We start from the raw sequence: 16,750 nt of genomic DNA on the forward strand, positions 1-16,750 counted from the left end.
TCTTTACTAAACTCAGTTCACGTACTTAATTGAACTCACTTTGTATTGGTATAAAAAATGGCCGAAATCCGACTATGACCACGCCCACTTTTTCGATATCGAAAATTACGAAAAATGAAAAAAATGCCATAATTCTATACCAAATACGAGAAAAGGGATGAAACATGTTATTTGGATTGGTTTATTGACGCAAAATATAACTTTAGAAAAAACTTCGTAAAATTGGTGTGACACCTACCATATTAAGTAGAAGAAAATGAAAAAGTTCTGCAGGGCGAAATCAAAAGCCCTTGGAATCTTGGCAGGAATACTGTTCGTGGTATGACATATATAAATAAATTAGCCGTACCCGACAGAAGATGTTCTGGGTCACCCTGGTCCACAATTTGGCCGATATCTGGAAAACGCTTTCACATATACATCTACCGCCACTCCCTTTTCAAAGCTTCATTAATACTCTTAACACATTCTAGACTCACCTGGTCCACCCTTACTGCGATATTTCGAAAAGTCGTCCACCTATAGAACTAAGGCCCACTACGTTTTAAATAATCATTAACACCTTTCATTTGATACACATGTCATACAAACACATTCCAGGGTTACCCTAGGTTCATTTTGCTAAATGGTGATTTTCCCTTATTTTGTCTACAAAGCTCTCAGCTGAGTATGTAATGTTCGAACTTAGCCTTTCTTACTCATTTTTCTCTAATATCAATAAGAAATTATAATGGACAAAATTCGTAAATCTCATTCAAAGTCACAAATTCCTCGTACAGGTCATGAACTATGCAAACTTCATGAAATTATATGAATAATTTTTCAATTTAAGAGGGTACATTGTAACATATTAAGTATTTGCTAATTCGAGTGAGTTTCTTTATTGTTCGATATAAAAGGGCCTCCTGGTTTTAAGTAGTTAAGGAAGTCACTTGAAAAACAAAAACTGCAGAAAACCATTAGAACTTGAACATTCAATGCAAAAAAGGGGCAAGACGGGATGCCATGTATGCCTTTTTGTAGGAACAATAGTATATAGCAGAAAACTATGTAGTTAGGAATGTCTTTCAATATTGTAGGTAAGCTGAGCCTTTTGTAAAGTTGCATTTCGAGTAACGGCTGAGTGGAATTGTCACCGAGCTCTTGTAATGCCTCAGAATGCCGCTAAAAAGCTACAACTGAATGTATGATAAAGAAAGCGTGTTCTACAAAAGATGGACAACCACGTATCCAGAACAATAACAATTATATTTATAGCTCAAGCATATGCCCCACCATAACCAAGGAAAATGAAACTTTTCTCGGCTGGCCTAATGATATACAACTTAGGCCCACTAGCAGAAAGACCATTTATCTTTTAATTCAAATTTTTCAAATTGACTCTGACCTAAAAATATAACTTGCCGTTCTGCAAGTGTACCTTCGGAGCCGTAAATAATAAAGCTTGAATAAGAAACATATGACGTAGATTGCTGAGTTTAAAGCTGGCATAAGCTCCATATACTCAACTCTTTTTAGGCACCCCATGCTCTCCATTAAATACCTAGGCAGCATCTCTAAAAATTATAACAGGTCTCTAAGCTAACTAGAATCATTGAAATGCTGAACGTCCTTACCGAAACAATACAAAGGTTCACGTCCTATATCCCAAAAAATATATTTATAAAAATATCTTTTGATTAGAAATAATGGACATCGAGTGGCAACGTTATTATAATACCACAGGTGATAAAAAAACTATAAGAATCTAGGAGATAAAAGTTGAGTTTGAAGGGAAGGTCTGATTCTGCCTCATTCTTTTTTTCTAATAGAAAGTGTGCTGTAATATTTGAGTAGTTTCCGTAAATAATTAAAGTAGTTAGCAATATTAAAATTTCTAAATTTTTAACTTACATATGTAGCTATAACTTTCAGTTTTCGTTAAAAAAAATTTTTACATTTCGTTAAAGTCGAATACGTTCTTAGGTGCTGCTAACCCCAACAAACTGAGTTCGCAGTTTAATTGTTTGATGATTATATATCTAAGTTACAAACATCGTAATTGATATTATGATTACTTTTACTAAATCATGTCTTAGACCGTCCACTTTCACTGATTTTATAAGAATTACAATATAATGTGGTTAGTTTATTATATGCGTGAATAAAACCCTCTACTCGCCATGTATTCGATGGTGTGTTGTAGACGCCCATTTAATTTTTCTTTATTGCACCATTCAACTGATAAAATAAATAAATTTAATATTAATTTATTTATTTTATACAGCCTTTTGCGTTTGCATTGTCGCAAAAGTGTTTTCTTTTTTTTTTTTTTGCATGCGTTACATTGCGGTATATCCGTTTCCCACAACAGACAAGGCGAATGAAACAAAAATAAAAAAAAAAATAAAATAAAACAATAAAAGCGCAATTACATATACGTACATATGTATGAACAGATGTAATTTTATGTAAATACAAATAAACCTACACACTCAAGCATGGCGCTAAATGAGCGCCAAACAAAAGAAAATGCAACGCTGGGCAACATTAAATGTCACAGAAAGTAGATATGTATGTAGTTTGCACAGTGGGCTAAAGCTCAGCTAAAGTGACTTAAATGTAAAATATTGTAGGAAATATTTTATTTGAGGTCCACTTGTATCGCAAAAGTGGTAAAATTTTGCATCGGATATCAAGAGGATAATCGATTAAGATGGAACATTCCAAAATCAGTTGACTTTAAACGCTATAAAGTAGGTGATTTGGGAATGGATGATGCTACAATGACAATATATTAAGAAAATTTTAACACATGAAATAAAAAACGACAATCTGATCTTAGTTTTTGTATGGTTTCATTTATTTTGCATTTGATTGGAAATTTAAGCGACGGCTACAGATTTCACTATGTCTGTCGTACATTTTCGCTATCAATGATTCTTTTTTATGGCCGTTTTCTCATATGAACTTTAAAATAAAATATATCTTGTAAACACATATTTTGTTCAGAAAATAGGTTTTTATCGGACAGAAACACCTTAAAGTTTACTTGAGAAAACGGCCCTATAAAACATAATTGGTCTAAATATTTCATCTCAATGGTTTTTACGAAATTGGGAAGCAAATAACACTATTTTCCCGTCTGTCCACGTGGTCTTATCATGGTTATTTTCACTATTCAGCTGACATCCAAGAGAATTGTAAGATTGTGAAATATCCTGGCCTATTTTAGCTGCAAGAGCTACCGTTAAATTTCGTGTTTTGATACTTTTTTATTATAAAATGTCCAATTTTGATGTATTTATCATTAAATGCAAAATTGCCGACTAGCAAATTATAACATTTTTTTTCTTTTATGTTTAAACTGTACATATGTTTATTACAAATGTGAAACGTGTCAATTTGTGACAAAATAATTTTACTGTTGCGCTTTTCCCTGAAGCAACCGATTTGGGTAATAAAGTACACATATGTAATGTATGTTCTCGGGGAACGAAAATTTCCTCTTATGATAGCGCAATGCCGAAACCGGTTTGTCTCGAAACCAAATTTGACAAGGGATGACGGAAAATTGTTCCAATATACATTAATTATCCACCTTGTCAGAAAATCCAACAACACGAAATAAGGCAATAACGTATTTTATTTTTAAAAAATCTAAAAATTGATTCACTTTCCTGCTATTTATACAGTAAAAAACGTCTGATTTCTTTTTATGATTGGAACTCGAGAGTTAAATGTAATACAGCGGAATCAATTCCCACTAAAAACTGCTCGGTCAAACTTCTGACAAGAAGGTCACGATATATAAAAACCGTCTTCTAAAAATAATACGAACTCCTGACTAACTTGCAGTTGATTCGTTTGATACATTCCTATAGATTTTTGGTTTGGAAATTAATATATTTTTTTTAAGCTCGCTGCAATACTGAGACCATTTCATTTGAATGGTCCATTTCAAAGGTGTGGATTAAAGTAGTTAGAATTTGAGGATTATCGCTTTTCACAACCCAATGAAAATCCTTCTAAATTAAAGAAGATAATCGGAGAAATCAGTGGTGTTATATCAAAACATTTTGAGACAGATTTCTGTTATATATATTGATATATATTCTCACACTTTTTCCGCTCATGAGGAGTTCGGGTCTGTCCAAGGGACATTTTTAATTGATTTGTTATGAGCTTAGGTCTCAATGTCTACTGATAAGTCGTTCGTGGCCCCTTAATGGAGGACGTATTTTAGTAGCATACAACTGACAGCATCTGGCTAAGAGATTGTCCGCATAACGGAGGGCAATTCGCTCTAAACGTTGTATTTAAAACTCGGAGCAAAATAAAACTGTCACCTAATAGAAGCGTCCATCAGGAGAACTTTCTTTGAATATCAATGGAAAGGCAAAACAATTAGATTAGTTTTCAGGTCATCAATAATTTTTATTGAAAACGGCGGAAAAAATTCCAGAGACAACCTTTAATAAGTATGTTTAATAATACAATTAAAAAAATAATAAATATGTAAATGTAAGGCGCGATAACCTACGAAGAGATTTTAGGACGAGCTTGCCTTTCAATTTGCGTCGTGCCCTCTTTTCCCTTATAATTTGTCCTACAAATACTTTTTTTTAAAGCTCGCTGCAATACTGAGACCATTTCATTTGAACGGTCCATTTCAAAGGTGTGGATTAAATTAGCTAGAATTTGAGGATTATCACTTTTCACAACCCAATGAAAATCCTTCTAAATTAAAGAAGATAATCCGAGAAATCAATGGTGTTATATCAAAACATTTTGAGACAGATTTCTGTTATATATATTGATATATATTCTCACACTTTTTCCGCTCATGAGGAGTTCGGGTCTGTCCAAGAGACATTTTTGATTGATTTGTTATGAGCGTAGGTCTCAATGTCCACTGATAAGTCGTTCGTGGCCCCTTAGTGGAGGACGTATTTTAGTAGCATACAACTAACAGCATCTGGCTAAGAGATTGTCCGCATAACGGAGGGTAATTCGCTCTAAACGTTGTACTTAAAACTCGGAGCAAAATAAAACTATCCACCTAATAGAAGCGTCCGTTAGGAGAACTTTTTTTGAATATCAATGGAAAGGCAAAACAATTAGATTAGTTTTCAGGTCATCAGTAATTTTTATTAAAAACGGCGGCAAAAATGCCAGAGACAACCTTTAATAAGTATGTTTAATAATACAATTAAAAAAATAATAAATAAATGTAAGGCGCGATAACCTACGAAGAGATTTAAGGACGAGCTTGCCTTTCAATTTGCGTCGTGCCCTCTTTTCTTTTATAATTTGTCCTACAAATTGGCGGGACACGACCTACTTGTTTTAAGCCGACTCCGAACGGCATCTGAATCTGAGTTTTCGCTGAGAGCTTTTCAAGGCAGAAATACACTCGGAATTTTCTGCTAATTGAAAAAAATTGTTTCTAAAATTTTGATGTTGCTTTTCCCGGGGCGTGAACCTAGGATCTGGATGGCGGAGAACGCTGCCATCACAGCACTGTGACCGCCAATACAATTTAATATTATAAAAAAATCGATAATTTTGTATAGGTTTGAGAGAAAAACTAAATTTTTAAGACTCAGTATCTTGGCAACTCGTAATTACTAAGCCTTGCTTTTTTTCATATAAGATGAGGTCATATAGTAGAATTATTGTACAAAGTTTTAAAGAAATTGGATTTATAAAAAAAATTTGGCAAAAGCTATAAAAAAATTAATAATAACTTTAATGCAGACTTTAGTGCTTATAAGTATTTTTTAATTCGATAGACTTGTCCATTGTAGCAAAATCATTATCTACATTTCTTCAGCAAACTTTTTTCTACTTGGAGTAGCTTCTAGCCCACAGTGCAATAGTGCAACGCTTACCTACGCGTGCACAAAAAAACAAATGTGTTTACAATTTATCACCAATGCAAAATGTTCACTATTTGTGTAAAAAAATTAGTGTGAAAATTTTCTTTAAATTTTAATGACATGCAAATATTTTACCAACTTATCTACCTTTTCACTTAAGTGTCGCTGCCGAAAATCTGCTTTATTATAATCCTTTGGAATAAAATTTTGTGTAAGACTTGACAAATATTTATGAATTTTTATGAGCCCTTTGACCGCTTAAATTTTTTTTAACTATAACTTTGTTTACTCAAAATTTCACAAAATTTCGCATTTACATTTCGCAATTTATACACAGGCGATAAATTATTATTTTTTTTTCACTGCTTTGCACTTCACACCCTTTCACAAATCTTTAAAAAAAAATTTATTATTATTTTTTTTGGTGTTGATTTTTACCTACTTAATTTTTAATTTCTCTTATTTAAAACTCGTTAACGTTGACTTTGTAATAAATTCGTGATTTTTATTGCCATATCGTTGATGGGTTGCGCTTGATTAAATTTTAATTTCTTTTTCTTTTATTTCCATTTACACTAACACTTTTTAAATTTTTGTAGACATTGTACACACACAGAGAATTTATTTAAATAAATTTCAATTTAAAACATATATGCACATAAAATGACGCTTCTTGGTTTATTTTCTGATTCTGTTTTGTGTTTAATTCTTATTTCGTTTATTTGCGCTTCTTGGTTGATTATCAATAACTTTTTAAATTTGTTGCTCACTTGAAAAATATATATTTCCCGATTACACATCTTCTAGAAACGGTATCTCGATATTGACTAAACTACAGTTGCTTGACGTTATGATGGAAATGCATAAGCTGAGTGTAATAATTACCATCGGCAAAGGCCAGAGAAGAGACCGTCCCGAAGATCGCTCACAGAGAAGATATTCGTGTAAAATGTTTATAGTTGAGTGCCTGAAAACACCAAAAGAAGAAAGGAAAATTCTGTTAGTGCGGTCTGTTGATGGCCAACTTGTTGATTAATAGGTATGTGAGTGCGTTGAGTATGGAATAGTGCTCAAACCTAGCTCATTCGCACTGAGAGAAGAGGGTAGGTAATGGAGATCGAAAAAAAAAAATATTGTTACTTTGGATTGAAGAGAGACTTGAGGCGGTGTTGTTAAGAAATCTTGAATTTGTTCCTATAAAATGTTATTTGGCAGTTTTCAATTTTATATGTACATATGTATGTGTGTGTGTGTATAAACTTCAGATAATGGTCAGCATATGATATATACATATGTAGGTAGCTAGCTAAAGCCACACAAACAAATATAAAATACCTGCTCTGCAGGAAATTGACTACTTAACATAACGCGACAAACCATACGTGAGGCGCCTAGGTGCAAAACCAGCAGTGCGATTCTCTAACTTTTTATACTCAGGTGAGCAGAGCTCACAGAGTATATTAACTTTGGTCGCATAACGGTAATCCGTAACGGCATAAACTAATCGAGATAGATATAGACTTCTATATATCAAAATGATCTGGACGAAAAAAGAAATTTATTTAGCCATGTCCATCCGTCCCTAAACACGATAACTTGAGTAAATTTTGAGGTATTTTGATGAAATTTGGTATGTAGGTTCCTGGGCACTCATCTCAGATCATTATTTAAAATAAACCAAATCGGACTATAACCACGCCCACTTTTTCGATATCGAAAATTTCGAAAAACCGAAAAAGTGCGATAATTCATTATCAAAGACGGATAAAGTGATGAAACTTGGTAGGTGGGTTTACCTTAAGACGTAGAATAGAAAATTAGTAAAATCGGATGACGAACACGCCCACTTAAAAAAAAAATTTTAAGTCAAATTATAACAAAAAATTTAATATCTTTACAGTATATAATTAAATTATGTCAACATTCTACTCCGAATGATATGGTGCAAGAAAATACAAAAATAAAAGAAAGGGCGTGGCTCCGCCCTTTTATACCGTACAAGCACACTCTAGAGTCACCCCAACACCTATAGAACTATGGCCCACTCCCTTTAAAAATACTCTTTAATACCTTCCATTTGATACCCATGTCATACAAACACATTCCAGGATTACCCTAGGTTCATTTTCCAACATTGTGATTTTCCCTTATTTTGTCTCCAAAGCTCTCAGCTGAGTGTGTAAAGTTCGGTTACACCCGAACTTAGCCTTCCTTACTTGTTTTTAGTAAGATTTGGTTGCTGTAACTTAGTTTGACAATTATGGTGTTCACTAACTTTTGCTAACAACAAAACTCGTTAAAGTAGGTAAATACAACTATTATCGTTGTCGATTTGATAATTGGCAATTTTTCTTCGTCGTTGTTGAAGTTGTTAAACTGTCGATAAGGCTAGTAAAACATATTTACGACTTATACACAAATTACTATGTACAAATAAAAACGCTGTAAATGTTCAAATGACATAAATAATATCAAAAAAATACTTAACTTTGCTGAATACTGCACTGAATTTGTGGCACGAACAAACTACTTTTTCGATTTCTCCATAACCTTTACGTAAATTTTTACATATCAAAGAGATACCCGTTTTTCTCAAATTGAATATATACTTAGGAAGTGTTGTTAAAACTACGTTAGTGAATCACACAGTCGAAAATAAAACGAACGGTAAAAATTTCGACTTTTAAATGCAGCAAAATTTAGTGCGTCGCACTAAAGACTTATCCGTCATAAGTTAAGCGTAGCAAATCGCAAAAAGGAACATCTAGTTTTCTATAAATTTTCAATTATAGCATGACTTTTTTAAATATTTGATTGAAAAACGTTGATTTCTATAGTTTCACTGCTATATAACGCTCTGTTCTTCGCAAACCGTAAAACATATCCAACTTAATTAACCTTCATGACCGCAAGACTACATTTTTAGCAAAGGAAAAAAAGTCAAATTAAATAAAAGTTTCCTTAGTGACAAACGCCAAGGTTTAAAATATCTTCTAAATAACCTAAAACGATCTCTGTGGTAGAACGGCCAACGGCTGGTGACTGCAATTAGAAAAATAGGTTGGCGAAGGGTATGGAGCAGAGAGAGTAAGAGAGCTCCCACAGTAAAGTGCAGCATTAAGAATTGTTAAGCGTTTAGAAGCAGCGTTCGACCCAACAGGCCTGGAAACTAAGCGCTTACACTCGCAGAAGGCATTTCAAAGGTTTGAGAAGGCAGTTCAAGAGTATAAGAAGGCAGAAACTTCAAACAGCAGAATGATACAAAAAAAATAATTTCATATCGAAACTACATAAGGTCGATCCCAAATACAATCAACTCATCCTATTCGTTGTCCACATTGTGAAATGTTTGAATTAACTCCTGTTTTACTAAGACTTTGGGCGGTTTAACTGAGAGGAGAAATTAAATGTGCGCTAAGTTGCCAAAGTGGCAAGGTTAAATTGAGCTGACCTTTACCTGTAGTTTGAACTCGCACGGAAAACCCCGGCCTTAAATTTGTAAAATTTTTAAATAAAATTTATGTAATTAATTTAACACATAAACAAATGAAACTATTAACGTAGAAGTATTTTTTCATAAACGTCATCTTAATTTTACAAGCTGTTGAATAGTTGTTACAAATGGAGACCTCCGACAGCCTACGTAAATTTTAAATCCTGGTTACTAGTAAGTAAAATTATTTTTTATCTATAAACAAGACTAAATGCCTATAATTTGAAGGAGGTATATTTTTAGCGTTTAAAAACTTTTGAGTTTTGCGGCGTTACAAATATTTTTTTGAACAGTTGTTAGGCTCGCTTTGACGTATAGCTCTTTTATTTTGGCAGCAAATGGGGTTTAATTGATAATATTTCAAACTTTCTTATAATTAAAACTGTTTGTTTTCTATCAACCGATTTTCGTATTGTTTTGTATCTTCTCAATACTTGTCAACAGATCTTGAGCTAGGATTCATCTTACCTGTTATCTATCTATTGGAGAGCTCATCAGAGTGGAAGAAATTTATTTTTTGACCTTCCAAAAAGCTCACAACTTTTCTGTTTCTTTCAAAAAATAATTACTTGTGTCTATTAAATTAATTTCATGTTATTCTTTACCCAAAGTATTCTTAGTTAGCACTGCTATCTCAAACCAAAATCCATTTACAGGTAGTTTTTCTCTAAATTCGTTTGCTCCAATGAAAAGTTAATGATACTAACTGATTACTAGGTGTATATTAACCACAAGCAACAAATATTACTTCTCATTTTAGCTAAGTTAGCACTGGTATAAAGGCTGTCTTAAGAACAAATAGATTGTATCCTTCCCTACTGGGTGACATGCAGGTACGCATTTATACGGGCATACATACGTACATATATACTTGCCCACATGTGGACCTAGTATATGTATATGTATGTACATACATCAGAAAAAATGTATACAAAATGTTCTCAATTTAATTGGCTTTTGGGGAAAGAGCATAACAGCCGGCGACGATCAATTCACCTAATATCGTTTTCGTTTATTTAACTAATTGTATTTTATTTTTGAATGTACATTTATGTGGCTGTATCTTTGTTGGCAAAAGAAGATACCTGTAGCGATATCCGTAAATAATTCGAAAAAACTGCGATTTAACAACCGTCGTTATCCGACTGGCATGTTCAATATAAGTTTATTGTACACGAACTTACTTTTAACTTCCTTTCCTGCTGGGTATATAGTGCCAGTGGCAAAACTAAGTCAAAACTATAAATTTGTTTACATTGCCGTTGATTATGTATTCACTGCAACTAAAGAGAGCTTGTTTTCAGATCATATGATTTAACAGTACAACACTGATCAAGTTTGCTAACAGGGCTTTAACAGTGAATAGAGAAATATACAGAGAGGCAAATACATGTACATGTACTTATGAATACGGCCAAATATATACGATTTTAGCGATCCAGTGAAAATATCGACGCTGTAGTTAACAGTATTTTAACAGAAGCTTTTAATAATGTAATATCGTAAATGTCAAGGTATGGATATCCATGCAAAATCGCGAGTACTCCATGCATGCATGTATGGAATACTCAAGTGCTCCAAACTTAATCACAATTCATACAAAAAATATGGTCCAATTAACATCGCGATGTCCTAGGACTGGACCATATACTAGAGGTCCGCATTACATCAGAGTAATCCATGGAGTACCCACAGTAGGGCGGGTCGATTTAAAAATCGCTCATTGCTCTGTGAAATAAGAAACTTTGCCGAAGGAACCATACCTCTAAAACGAATTCTGATGCCCTCCCCCCCTTTGGGTCGAACTTTTGGGTAGGGGCAATTTCAGTTCTACCTGTTGTGTCTTGTGGTGGCTTAAAAAAACAACACAAGCAATTTTACGATCTGCAATTGTGTCACAGTGATACCTTCATTTTTTAAAACGGTTGAATAAAAATCCCACACAACTATGTTTACGACATGCAAATGCATCACAGTGATGCCTTGGTTTTAAAAGGGGGTCGTAAAAACGCTAATTTCTAATAATTTTTTTTAATTTCTTTTCTATTACTAAGTAAAATTCATTTTTTCATTTACATATGTTCTGACTAAATAAATTTCTAAAGAGAAAAATGAACTCCAAAAAGCAAAAATCACGGCATTTCAAAGTGGGATTTTTCAAAATTTGCTCCTACGATCCAAAGGGGGGACATCAGAATTCGTTTTAGAGGTATGGTTCCTTCGGCAAAGTTTCTTATTTTGATCCCTAGAATATGATTTTCACAGAGCAATGGGCGATTTTTTTGCCTCACCACAAATCGACCCGGCCTATCCCACAGTCCAATAAACATGGTGTAGTGATTACAATCGTTAAAAACGAGCAATCATCGGCTAACAATATGTTCGTGTAGAAACATGAGTTGGTCCATTTCTGCATTACAGTGGAGTATAATGGTAAGTACTCCAGTGGACCACATGATCCAATGATTTTTGCAGGGATACATTTAGTGAATGTGGTTATAATTTAATTAATGTAATAAAATAATTCATAACTTCATGCAATATTTTCAATTTTAAGCAAAATTTTTCTGGATGATAGTAAATGCTAGAGTTAAGTTTCATATTTCACAAACTGAATCCAAACGACTCCTTTGGTAAAAAATTCACTATAATGAAAAGAGATCACCGAGTAATATATGAACGAAGTATGTTTTTGGACCATTGAAGAAACTTAGCAAAATAATCAACTTTTAAAAATATTTCCTTATTTAAGCTGTCTGTAGAAGACATAACTAAGAATCGTTTCACTTATCAAACTGCAAAGTTCACTCGGAAGGCATGATTGCGATCGGCCACGTTTCACATAAGAGTGGCTATATTCAATTTACCAGCTCGTTTTGTGTCACGTGAAACATAAATTTGTCAAAATTATTTATTAGACACTGATTTAGTGACAATTATAGCCGTAGTTATATCAAAAAAATTCCAATATGCAAATAAATAAAGAACTTTAATTAAAATTATAGGCACTTTAATTTGAACTACACTATATCACATAAATAAGAACATGTCCTTCTGGCAGTGCAATCACTTCACAAGTGCAGACAATTGTTATGTTAAACCCAAACAAAACATTAGTAAGCCTTCAGCCCATTTCAATTTCGGCAGCCAAAACGTGACCTAAATAAGCAAGTGCAAAAAATATTAATGACGAGAGAAATACAATATTTAAAAGTAATCCACACAAATAATCAGTGCTGGATTAAGCATAGGTGGGGTCAATAGCGAAACTTTTTGCAGGGACTATTATGCTTTTATAGTAAGCGTACTTTGCACACAGAGTATATTAACTTTGATTGGATAACGGTTGGTTGTACAGGTATAAAGGAATTGAGATAGATATAGACTTCCATATATCAAAATCATCAGTATCGAAAAAAAAATTTTACTGAGCCCATGTCCGTCCATCCGTCCGTCCGTCTGTCCGTTAACACGATAACTTGAGTAAATATTGAGATATCTCACCAAATTTGGTACACGAGCTTATCTGGACCCAGAATAGATTAGTATTGAAAATGAGCGAAATCGGATAGTAACCACGCCCACTTTTTATATATATAACATTTTGGAAAACACAAAAAACCTGATTATTTAGTAAATAATACACATAGAATGTTGAAATTTGAAAAAAAAATTTTAAAATGGGTGTGGCACCGCCCACTTGTGATAAAATCAATTTTACAAATATTATTAATCATAAATCAAAAATCGTTAAACGTATCATAACAAAATTCGGCAGAGAGGTTGCATTTACTATAAGGAATGCTTTGAAGAAAAATTAACGAAATCTGTTAAGGACCACGTCCACTTTTATGTAAAAGATTTTTAAAAGGTTCGTGGACGAATAAAATAATCTATATCTTTGCAAAAAAAGCTTTATATCAATGGTATTTCATTTCCCAAGTGGATTTAAACAATAAATAGGAAAAATTCAAATTTTAAAAAATGGGCGTGCACCGCTCCCTTTCTATGTTTCGGGAGCCATAACTCGAAGAAAAATTAACATATCGTAATGAAATTGTGTACACATATTTTCCTTATAGCAGAAAATATTTATAGTAAAAATGGACGGGATCGGTTAAAGACTACGGCAACTTAGATATATAAATCAAGTTTAAAAAGGTCGTAGACTAGAATAAGTTATAAGTTAGCTAAAAGTAGTTTTGAATCAATGATATTTCACTTATCAAGTTTTAGTGTAAGAGAAAATGGAGAGACATTTTTTTTAACGGGCGGTGCCACGTGTTATATAGAAAAGTAATTTATCTGAAATGAAATGTACAATTTTTATACTCAATTGAGCAGAGCTCACAGAGTATATTAACTTTGATTGGATAACGGTTGGTTGTACAGGTATAAAGGAATCGAGATAGATATAGACTTCCATATATCAAAATCATCAGTAACGAAAAAAAATTTGATTGAGCCATGTCCGTCCGTCTGTCCGTTAACACGATAAATTGAGTAAATTTTGAGGTATCTTGATGAAATTTGGTATGTAGATTCCTGGGCACTCATCTCAGATCGCTGTTTAAAATGAACGATATCGGACTATAACCACGCACACTTTTTCGATATCGAAAATTTCGAAAAACCGAAAAAATGCGATAATTCGGTTAAAGCGATGAAACTTGGTAGATGGGTTGACGTTATGACGCAGAATAGAAAATTAGTAAGATTTTGGACAATGGGCGTGGCACCGCCAACTTTTACAAGAAGGTAATTAAAAAGTTTTGCAAGCTGTAATTTGGCAGTCGTTGAAGATATCATTATGAAATTTGGCGGGAACGTTACTACTATTACTATATATGTGCTAAATAAAAATTAGCAAAACTGGATGAAGAACACGCCCACTGTTTAAAAAAAAAAATTTTTAAGTTCAAATTTTAACAAAAAATTTAATATCTTTACTGTATATAAGTTAATTAAGTCAAAATTCAACTCCAGTAATGAAATGATGCAACAAAATACAAAAATTAAAGAAAATTTCAAAATAGGCGTGGCTCCGCCCATTTTCATTTAGTTTGTCTAGAATACTTTTAATGCCATAAGTCGAACAAAAATTTACCAATCCTTCTCAAATTTGGTAGGGGCATAGACTCTATGGTAACTGTTGTCTGTGAAAATGGGCGAAATCGGTAGAAGCCACGCCCAGATTTTATACACAGTCCACCGTCTTTTCTTCCGCTCGGCCTTTAACACAATAACTTGAGCAAAAACCGATATATCTTTACTAAACTTTGCCCACGTACTTAAATGAACTCACTTTATCTTGGTATAAAAAATGGCCGAAATCCGACCATAACCACGCCCACTTTATCGATATCGAAAATTACGAAAAATGAAAAAATGCCATAATTCTATACCAAATACGAAAAAAGGGATGAAACATGGTAACTGGATTGGTTTATTGACGCAAAATATAACTTTAGAAAAAACTTTGTAAAATGGGTGTGACACCTACCATATTAAGTAGAAGAAAATGAAAAAGTTCTACAAGGCGAAATCAACAGCCCTTGGAATCTTGGCAGGAATACTGTTAGTGGTATTGCATATATAAATAAATTAGCAGCAACGACAGATGATTTTCTGGATCACCTGGTCCACATTTTGGTCGATATATCGAGAACGCCTTCACATATACATCTAAGGGCCACTCGCTTTTAAAACCCTCATTAATACCTTTAATTTGACATCCATATCGTATCATTCTAGGGTCACCCCTGGCCCACCCTAATGGCGATATCTCGAAAAGGCGTCCACCTATAGACCTAATGCCCACTCCCTGTTAAAATGCTCACTAACACCTTTCGTTTGATACCCTTATCGTACAAACATTCTAGAGTCACCCCTGGCCCACCCTAATGGCGATATCTCGAAAAGGCGTCCACCTATAGACCTAATGCCCACTCCCTGTTAAAATGCTCACTAACACCTTTCGTTTGATACCCTTATCGTACAAACATTCTAGAGTCACCCCTGTCCCACCCAAATGGAGATATCTCGAAAAGGCGTCCACCTATAGACCTAATGCCCACTCCCTCTTAAAATGCTCAGTAACACCTTTCGTTTGATACACATATCGTACACACATTCTAGAGTCACCCCTGGCCCACCCTAATGGCGATATCTCGAAAAGGCGTCCACCTATAGACCTAATGCCCACTCCCTCTTAAAATGCTCAGTAACACCTTTCGTTTGATACCCATATCGTACAAACATTCTAGAGTCACCCTTGGTTCACCTTTATGGCGATATCTTGAAAAGGCGTCCACCTATAGAACTAAGGATTACTCCCTTTTAAAATACCACCCTAATGGCGATATCTCGAAAAGGCGTCCACCTATAGACCTTATACCCACCCCCTCTTAAAATGCTCAGTAACACCTTTCGTTTGATACCCATATCGTACAAACATTCTAGAGTCACCCCTGGCCTACCCTAATGGCGATATCTCGAAAAGGCGTCCACCTATAGACCTAATGCCCACTCCCTCTTAAAATGCTCAGTAACACCTTTCGTTTGATACCCATATCGTACAAACACATTCTAGAGTCACCCCTGGCCCACCCTAATGGCGATATCTCGAAAAGGGTTCACCTATAGACCTAATGCCCACTCCCTCTTAAAATGCTCAGTAACACCTTTCATTTGATACCCATATCGTACAAACATTCTAGAGTCACCCTTGGTCCACCTTTATGGCGACATCGCGAAAAGGCGTCCACCTATAGAACTAAGGATTACTCCCTTTTAAAATACTCATTACCACCTTTCATTTGATACCCATATCGTACAAACACATTCTAGAGTCACCCCTGGCCCACCCTAATGGCGATATTTCTAAAAGACGTTCACCTATAGACCTAATGCCCGCTCCCTCTTAAAATGCTCAGTAACACTTTTCGTTTGATTCCCATATCGTACAAACATTCTAGAGTCACCTCTGTCCCATCCTAATGGCGATATCTCGAAAAGGCGACCACATATATACCTAATGCCCACTCCCTCTTAAAATGCTCAGTAACACCTTTCATTTGATACCCATATCGTACAAACATTCTAGAGTCACCCTTGGTCCACCTTTATGGCGACATCGCGAAAAGGCGTCCACCTATAGAACTAAGGATTATTCCCTTTTAAAATACTCATTACCACCTTTCATTTGATACCCATATCGTACAAACACATTCTAGAGTCACCCCTGGCCCACCCTAATGGCGATATTTCTAAAAGGCGTCCACCTATAGACCTAATGCCCACTCCCTCTTAAAATGCTCAGTAACACCTTTCGTTTGATACCCATATCGTACAAACATTCTAGAGTCACCCCTGTCCCATCCTAATGGCGATATCT

At 34.4% G+C, this 16,750-nt stretch overlaps 1 protein-coding gene across 2 annotated transcripts in view; it reads right to left on the reverse strand.

Annotated features, from left to right (window-relative positions):
- The window catches only part of fog (folded gastrulation), a 269,781-nt gene that overhangs the window by 145,121 nt on the left and 107,910 nt on the right, over window positions 1–16,750 (reverse strand). The window contains exon 2 of one of the 2 annotated variants that reach the window (XM_067785883.1): window positions 6,747–6,828. The gene's annotated coding sequence lies outside the window, so the exon portion shown is untranslated. Of the gene's footprint in view, window positions 1–6,008; window positions 6,715–6,746; window positions 6,829–16,750 lie in introns of those variants that run through there. The other variant, XM_067785882.1, reaches the window with a different exon arrangement.

The sequence above is a fragment of the Eurosta solidaginis genome, chromosome 4, assembly GCF_040869045.1.
Source record: "Eurosta solidaginis isolate ZX-2024a chromosome 4, ASM4086904v1, whole genome shotgun sequence".
In the NCBI taxonomy this organism is placed as follows: domain Eukaryota; kingdom Metazoa; phylum Arthropoda; class Insecta; order Diptera; family Tephritidae; genus Eurosta; species Eurosta solidaginis.